This window comes from Aegilops tauschii, chromosome 3, assembly GCF_002575655.3.
Source record: "Aegilops tauschii subsp. strangulata cultivar AL8/78 chromosome 3, Aet v6.0, whole genome shotgun sequence".
NCBI classification, from domain to species: domain Eukaryota; kingdom Viridiplantae; phylum Streptophyta; class Magnoliopsida; order Poales; family Poaceae; genus Aegilops; species Aegilops tauschii.
Genome location: NC_053037.3, coordinates 605,928,333 through 605,937,693, shown reverse-complemented (window position 1 = coordinate 605,937,693; position 9,361 = coordinate 605,928,333).

Genomic DNA, 9,361 nt, shown 5'->3' with positions numbered 1-9,361 from the left:
CCTTCCTCTCTGGGGAAATACCGACGCAGTTTCAAGCCGCATCACCCACGGGAGTCTCCTCCACCGCCTCTCAGCTCTATAAATTCTTAGATATTCCAGAAACCCTAGGGGAGTCGACGAAACACAATTCCAACCGCTGCAAATTCCAGAACCACAAGATCATATCTAGAGCCCTATTCCGGCACTCTGCCGGAGGGGAACACGATCACAGAGGGGCTCATCATCGTCATTGGTGCTCCTCCGATGATGCGTGAGTAGTTCACCATAGACCTATGGGTCTGTCGGCAGTAGCTAGATGGCTTCTTCTCTCTTTTTGATTCTCAATACAATGTTCTCCTCGTTGTTCTTGGAGATCTATTTGATGTGATGACTTTTTGCGGTGTGTTTGTTGGGATCCGATGAATTGCGAGTTTATGGTCAGATTATATCCATGAATATTATTTGAGTCTTCTTTGATCTCTTATATGCATGATTACTTATAGCCTCTTATTTCTTCTCCGAAACTTTGGCTTGGTTTGGCCAACTAGATTGATTTTCTTGCAATGGGAAGAGGTGCTTTGTGATGGGTTCGACCATGCTGTGTCCTTACCCAGTGACAGAAGGGGTAGCGAGGCATGCATGTATCGTTGCTATTAGGGATAAAAATATTGGGTCTATTCCTACATGAATAGATCTTGTCTACACATGTCATCGTTCTTATTGCATTACTCCGTTCCTCCATGAACTTAATACACTATAGATGCATGTTCGACAGCGGTCGATGTGTGGAGTAACAGTAGTAGATGCAGGCAGGAGTCGGTCTACTAATCTTGGACGTGATGCCTATATGCATGATCATTGCCTTGGATACCATCATAATTATTTGCTCTTCTATCAATTGCCGAACAGTAATTTATTTACCCACCGTATGTTATTTTCTCGAGAGAAGCCACTAGTGAAATCTATGGCCCCGGGGACTATCTTGTATCATATTGTTTTCAGATCTATTATTCCAAAAAACCTAAAATACCTTGCTGCACTTTTTATTTACTTATTTTATTTTGTGTGTTTGCTAGATCTATTTATCCAATCTCATACAATTTAATCTATCTTTTTACCGAGGAGGGATTGACAACCCCTCTTACACGTTGGGTTGCAAGTATTTGTTCTTTGTGTGCAGGTACCGTTTACATAGTGTTTCTTGGTTCTCCTACTGGATTGATAACCTTGGTTTCACAACTGGGGGAAATACTTGCTGTAGATGTGCTGCATCATCCCTTCCTCTTTGGGGAAATACGAACGCAGTTTCAAGCACGTCAGGAACCGACTATTAAAATTAAGATTAAAGATTATGAATTCAATGCTTTGTTTGATCTAGGTGCTGGCGTCTCTACTATACCAAATAAATATGTGACGTTCTAGGTCTCACCAATATGGATGAATGTTCCCTCAACTTGCATTTTGGAGATTGAACTATTAAGAAACCATTGGGTAGGATTGATGATGTTCTCATAATTTCTAAAAGAAATTATATACCCATGGATTTTATTATGCTTGATATTGAATGCAATCCGTCTTGTCCTATAATACTTGGTAGAGCTTTCCTATGAACCATAGGTGTAGTTATTTAAATGAAAGAAGGAAATATAAGCTTCCAATTTTCATTAAAGAAAGGGATGGAACACTTCCCATGGAAGAGAATTAAACCACCGTATGAATCCACTATGAGAGCTACCTATGGAATTACTTTGAAGGATGGTAATACTTGAAACTATGCATTATGCCTAGCTAGGGGCATACAGCAACATCGCTTGTTGGGAGGTAACCCAATATTTATCTTTATTGCAATTTTTATTTTCTATTTTGGTGTAACGACATGATTATTTATAGTGTAATGATTGTGCTCTTATCTTCTAACTAGCAGTGTGACCCACACATTTGCGCCGCTTGATCTGTTGCGTCTTTGTTTTTTGAATCGGATTGTGTTCTCTTCTTTACTAAGATTCAGGATTTAGCTAATCCTTCTAAAGCGCATTTTTTGTCTCTTGTCTTAATTATATAATAGAAGTTTAGTGTTTGTGCCAAGCAAAGCCTATGGGATGATTTGAATGATAGTTGAATTGATTCTGTGTAAAAACAGAATCTTTTGCCCCAGGTGTGGGAATTTTCATTTTCTATAGAAACGTGATAAAATTCTAAAAAAATACACAGTATTAAGATACAATGTTTTCATGTTTCCCTAATTTTTCAGAATTTGTGGAGTTACAGAAGTATGGTTTTAATTCAGATAATTATAGACTGTTTTGTTTTAGGTACATTCTGTTTTTTTACTGCATAATGTGCTTGTTTTAATTATGCTACGGATTATATCGGGGGGATAAGTCATGGAGAAGTTAGAGTACAGTAGCTGACGGTATCCTGGACTAGTGATACTAAACTAGTCGGCCCATAGTCCTCGGGCTGGGCCAATGGGCCCGCATTCTCATTAAAGAGGACTCCGGAAGCTATACGCCTAGATGACATCAAGACTGTACCTGCCGAAGACTTGACGTATACTCCAAGATATCCCTAGACGCCTCCATGCGGTCTTCAGGATACCAACCATATAACCCTTGATGCCCTACCTGGCATGTATATAAGCCAAGGGTTTTAGCCCGAAGAGGGGAACACAATTATATTCACCTAGCCCTAGAGTTAGACCACGACTGACGATCTCGAGGTAGACCAACTATGTACTTGATACATATCCATCAATAACAAGAGCAGGATGTAGGGTTTTACCTCCATTAAGAGGGCCCGAACCTGGCTAAACATTGTCTCCCTTGTTCCTATTATCATCGATCCAAGATCCACAGCTCGGGACCGCCTACCCCGAGGGTATCCGGATTTCACACCGACACTGGTGCTTTCATTGAGAGTTCGGCTGTGTGATCGATGGAAGGATCGATGGCTCACCTAGAGATCAACTGCGGAACCGGCCACGGAGGCGCTTACGTCCCCGGCCAGCTCTTTGTGTTCGAAAGCATGATCTTCTGCGCCCACTCGATAGACCATCTGGTCTCCATCAGGAACTATGCTCCAGGTCAGATTGTAACCTTTGAAGGCCTAGAGTACACCACGGACTCCCACGGCGAGGTCATCCTATCTGGCTGGATGCTGGGCCGTGTTGAGGATTCATCAGACATCGAAGGCTCGACTCCGAAACCGATCTCCTTCAAGGACGTCAGACAAAGCTTCCTGGCACCACCAGAGGAGCCTAGCATAGTGACCCCAGGTGATCTCGCCTCGACTCCCTGCCTGGACGCTAGTCCGATTTCCATCTCGGAAGCCACATCGGATTTAGAACCGACCCTGGTGCAAGATCTGGAGTTATCCTCGGATCCTCACAATGGTGAAGACATGCTGAGTTATACGCCGGGCATACCGTGAGTTAGCCCCACCTATAACCAGGCCATGAACTCCGAGGAGTTATCTCACTTGAACGAGATCCTTGACCGTATCCAGAGCTTGTCAATCTCCGACGGCAAGACCTCAGTTTATGATAAGCACTAGTAGAAAAGGGGGCTTTTGTCCCGGTTGGTAAGGGCCTTTAGTCCTGGTTTTTGAACCGGGACTAAAGGGTCGTTACTAATGCCTCCCCCCTTTAGTCCTGGTTCTTACACGAACCGGGACTAAAGGCCGTCCACGTGGACGCAGCTTGGTGTTACCAACCGGGACTAAAGGAAATTTTCTGAATTTTTTTTTTGAAAATTTTTTTTGCGAATTTTTTTTAATTTTCAAATTTCTGAATTATTTTAACCTCTAATCTCTAATCACCACCCCTCATCACTGCTCAATTTATCCTCTAATCTCTAATCACCCCTCATCATTCCAAATCATCTAACTTCCCGGACGGTCACCCATCCTCTCACTACTCCAGCCTGAGCACGCTTAACTTCCGGGTTCTATTCTCCCTCGTTTCCAAGTCTGCACTTGTTGTTTTCCTGACAATAGTAAGATGTCAATTCTATTAACCCTCAGGAATTCAGCTTGAGCATGAAGTGACACATTTCACTATTTGAGTTTGAAACTATTGTTTTAAAAAACAATAATTATTTAGTAACACTAATATTTCTGGAATAATTAGTTTGACCACTGTTTGACCATAGTTTGACCACAGTTTGACCAGATTTGACCAAAATTCAAAAAAACTGAAATAATAATTTAGTAACACTAATATTCTAGAATAATTAGTTTGACCATTGTTTGACCACAGTTTGACCACAATTTGAATTTTTTTGAATTTTTTTGCCTCTCCAGATCTCAAAAGCCCCGTATCTTTTTTTCTGTTAGGTTTTTGAGGATTTTGAAAATGTTTAACGGGGTTCCCCCGGTTAAATTCGGATGTAACTTTTCGAGTAGACGATTTTCATATAAAAAACTTTTTCATCCGAGTTTGTATCGTATGCAAAAGTTATGCCCATTTTAAGAAATTCCAGAGATATTTTGCAAATAAAGTCGAAATTCATATTTGTTAATTTTCCCAACAACTAGACCTCATATCACATGGGAAACTTATTTTATTTTATTTTTTGACATTTCCATCATTTTCTTTTTTTTCTAAAACTGAAAAGGCGGTCCACGGGGGGGGGGGGGGGGGGGTAGAGTTTGATGGGCCCTTTAGTACCGGTTCGTGCCATGAACCGGTACTAATGCCTCAAAGCCCATTAGTACCGGTTGGTGGCACCAACCGGGACTAAAGGACTAACCTTTAGTCCCGGTTGGTGCCACCAACCGGTACTAATGGGCATCGCACCCTTTAGTCCCGGTTCGTGGCACCAACCGGGACTAAAGGGCCCAGGTGAACCGGGACTAATGCCTTAGCCGCACGAACCGGGACCAATGCTCACATTAGTCCCAGTTCATGACTGAACCGGGACTAATGTGAATATTGCCCTGTGACGAAAGCCCTGTTTTGTACTAGTGAAGATCTGACTTAAAGCCGACGATTGGGAAATTTACATCCCACCCACCACCCACCTAGTCACCACAGTCGATGACTTAACCGACGTGCCAGACTATGACAAGGCCACGGACATTAACAAAGATGCCGATGGCCCCACCAAAAAAATACTTCGCCGTTAGTAAATACCGGCAAGTGGACTGTGACATCTACCTACGATGTGTACATGGTCGACACCCCTTGTCGGGGTAAATGACCACGGGTAGCCTCATCAGCCCCCCATGGTATTTCAAGACATCGGGACTAGCTGCGCCCCTCATACCTCCTGGACGAACGGCCAGCTCATTGGGCCGGCTTGTCTGGGAGGCCGGCTGCTAGAAGGCGGCAAGACCACAGAAGGCGGCCGTGAAGAGGCCGACTCCTAGCAGGCGGCCACGAGAGGGCCTACTCCTAGCAGGCGGCCCCTCGTCCCCTCATAGTCTGCACCCCCATTACCACGACAGGACGGGGCGTGGCTACAGTGCGACATGTCACCCCCGAATCCTGGGAGGGGCGGGGCTACCGTGCGGAGTACGAAGCGAACACCCCTCGCCCGGCGCGGCACTGTGGCCACGCGGCCCGTGACATCACCCACATCAGGAGGAGCCATGCTCCCACGACGGTCGGTCGGTACGGCCCGTAGGCGGCGGGCCCTACCTGTTGGGGAGCCCCAAAAGGCGGCGTTGCCTAGCAGGTGGCACCGGGAGTGGGCCGCCTCCCAGCAGGCGGCCTCCCCCCTCCTCAGAATATGTGCGCCATTAACCAGATGAGACGGGGTTTGGCTACAGTGAGCGCCCGCCAGGCGGCGGGACTGTAGCGACGCTCCCCCCGACAAAGCCTCCATCATCAGGAGCAAGGCAATAGTATAAAGTGGTCTGCATGGCCAGCAGGCGGCGGGCCCTACCTGCCGACCGAGTTCCCGGCAGCCGGCGGGACCCACCAAGCGGCGGGCCCCAACAGCCGGCGTCCAGAGACACTAACGGCCGGGTCCTACACCCGGCCAGATTACCATTGTACCCCTGGGGGTAGGCCTATATAAACCCCCCAGGCCACCCCATGCAAGGGGTTCAGAAACATAGAAGACACACACCCACATAGAGAGAGTGGAGTAGAGCTAGCCTTGTTCTTCTTCCTCCTCTAGCCAGAACAGCTCAAGGAGCAAGCTTGTAGTTACCTTGTTGACATAGTGATCATGCGAAGACCGCGCAGAGCAGGACTAGGGGTGTTATCTCCACGGAGAGCCCCGAACCTGGGTAAGATTCGCATGCGTATGCGGTCTTGCTCACTCCCGCTTCTAGAGCCCGGCAACGTACTCTTGTCCCCATCCATGATAAGCCACCCCCTGGCATTTGTCGCATGATATCCCCGACATTTGGCGCCCACCATGGGGCTAGGTGCACCATCGTCTAGAAACATGTTCTGGACGGGAACCCTCTTCCTTCCTGGCGAGCGCAGCCAGCCCGGCATGCCCGATGGCATTTTCGTCGACACGCTGCGCGGCGTGGAAGCCGCTTGCGCAGCAAGCTGCCTCGCTGATCTCATTGGCGGGATCCGCCTCTCTGACGAGCCCGCACCCGACACGGGCGTAGCTAGCTCCGAGAGCTGCCTTGTCGACCTCCTCGGCAAGCTTCACATCGCCAACAGGCCGGCCAACGACCTGGAGTCCGTTGGCTCCACTGACCCGCCAGTCGACATGGTCATCGACACCGACGCCGCGCCTTCTGACACCTTCCACGGTGAAGTGTTGATCTTCGATGATCCGCTCCCTGCCGCTGGCAGCTGCGCCAGCACCAGCACCGTCACCGAGGTGCTGGTCATCAGCCATGATGGAGCCTCTGATGGTGCCGGCCAGGACCCGATGCAGGCGGCAATGCGGGACCTGTCCGCGCCCGTAGCGCCTGGTGCAAACAGCAAGACGCTGGAAGCGTGCCGCGTTGCCCTCCTCGAGAGCGCCAACAAGCTGGCGACCATGAGACGCCTCACCGAAGCCTACCAGCGCGAGATCGACCGCACCGTCTGTAGCACGCCGGCTGTTCGACAACCCAGCCGCGTGGGCATGGTCCGGCAACGCGGCGCTGCCATCGCCAGCATGCTGGGAGCTGACCAACCTGTCTACACCAAGCCTATCGAGAACCTATGTGCCACCCAGGCGGCAGCAGACGAGCTAGACCACCTAGACGGCGACGAGCGTCGTTGCATGACGGAGCGCGTCCAGCATCTCATCGACGTGGCCGTCGTGCAGCAAGAAGCCGGCCACCGCGTGGTGGAACCCAACTTACAGGACGAGAACCCCCCTGCTACCTCTTGAGCATGCGTTGGTTTTCCCTAGAAGACGAAAGGGTGATGCAGCAAAGTAGCGTAAGTATTTCCCTCAGTTTTGAAAACCAAGGTATCAATCCAGTAGGAGACAACGCAAAAGTCACCTAGTACCTGCACAAACAATCAAGAACCTTGCAACCAACGCGATAAAGGGGTTGTCAATCCCTTCACGCTCACTCGCAAAAGAGAGATCTCATAGAGATAGTAAAGTAAATATATTTGGTATTTTTGTTGTATAGATTGGAAAGTAAAGATTGCAAAATAGTAAACGAGATGCGATCTAAATAAAAGAGATGCAATATAATAGGAAAGAGACCCAGGGGCCATAGGTTTCACTAGTGGCTTCTCTCAAGATAGCATGTATTATGGTGGGTGAACAAATTACTGCCGAGCAATTGATAGAAAAGCGCATAGTTATGAAGATATCTAAGGCAATGATCATAAATATAGGCATCACGTCCGTGTCATGTAGAACGAAACGATTCTGCATCTACTACTATTACTCCACACATCGTCCGCTATCCAGCATGCATCTAGTGTATTAAGTTCATAAGAACGGAGTAACGCATTAAGCAAGATGACATGATGTAGAGGGATAAACTCAAGCAATATGATATAAACCCCATCTTTTTATCCTCGATGGCAACAATACAATATGTTCCTTGCTGCCCCTACTGTCACTGGGAAAGGACACCGCAAGATTGAACCCAAAGCTAAGCACTTCTCCCATTGCAGGAAAGATCAATCTAGTAGGCCAAACTAAACCACTACTAGAAAAAGGCCTCCCAGTGGCGCACCTGTTTTGCCTACTAATGGCGCACTACAGGTGCGCCACTAGCACCACGCCATTAGAATTTTTTACTAATGGCGGAAGAATTTTTTTACTAATGGCGCACCACAGGTCCGCCATTAGTATACCAGATACTAATGGCGCACCAGGCAGTGCGCCATTAGTATAGCCCACGATGCGCAATTACTATCTGACTTAGTAATGGCGCACCACATAGAAGTGCGCCATTAGTAACAATTTTTTTTCAAATATTTTTTCAGAATTTTTTTTTCAAATTTTGTTACCAATTTTTTTCCTTTTTTTCTTAATCTCGGGTCACTATGGCTTAATCTCGGGTCAATATGCTTAATCTCAAGTCAAATCGCACTAAGTGGTCAAACTTCCCGGAAGGTCACCCATGCTCACACTACTCCACCCCGAGCACACTTAACTTCACAGTTCTATCCAACCCTAGCACCACCTCACTTAACAGGCACTTGTTGATATATATCTACCATATCAATCCTATTAAACCTTGTTGATGTCTAGGACTTTGTTCAGTTCATGAGTATGATGAAATTTTGAAAAATATTTCAAACTTCTCGGTCATATTACGTATCATTTTTTGAAAAAAAAATCCAAAAAAAACTTTGAATTTTTCTGAATTTTTTTGCCTATTGCGTATTTGTTACTAGTGGCGCACCTAGCAAACGGTGCGCCACTAGTAAGTTTGAAATTTTTTGAATTTTTTTGCCTCTAGATTTTGAAAGCCCCGTAACTTTTTTTCTGTTAGGTTTTTGAGGATTTTGAAAATGTTTAACGGGGTTCCCCCGGTTAAATTCGGATGTAACTTTTCGAGTAGATGATTTTTCATATAAAAAACTTTTTAGTCCGAGTTCGTATGCAAAAGTTATGTCCATTTTACAAATTCCAGAGAGCTTTTACAAATAAAGTCGAAATTCATATTTGTAAATTTTCCCAACAACTAGACCACATATCATATGGGAAACTTATTTTCTTTTACTTTTGGACATTTACATCATTTTCTTTTATATTTTTTAAAACTGAAAAGGCGGTAAAAAAAATTGAAAAACAAATTGAAAAAAAATTACTAGTGGCGCACCGTGGATGTGGTGCGCCATTACTAGTTTAACTAGTAATGGCCCACTATCCCCTGGTGCGCCATTACTAGTTTTGAAAAAAAATAAAAAAATTGTTACTAGTGGCGCACCGTGGATGTGGTGCGCCATTAGTATTTGGACACTAATGGCGCACCAACACATGGTGCCACATTAGTATATAGTAGTGGCGCA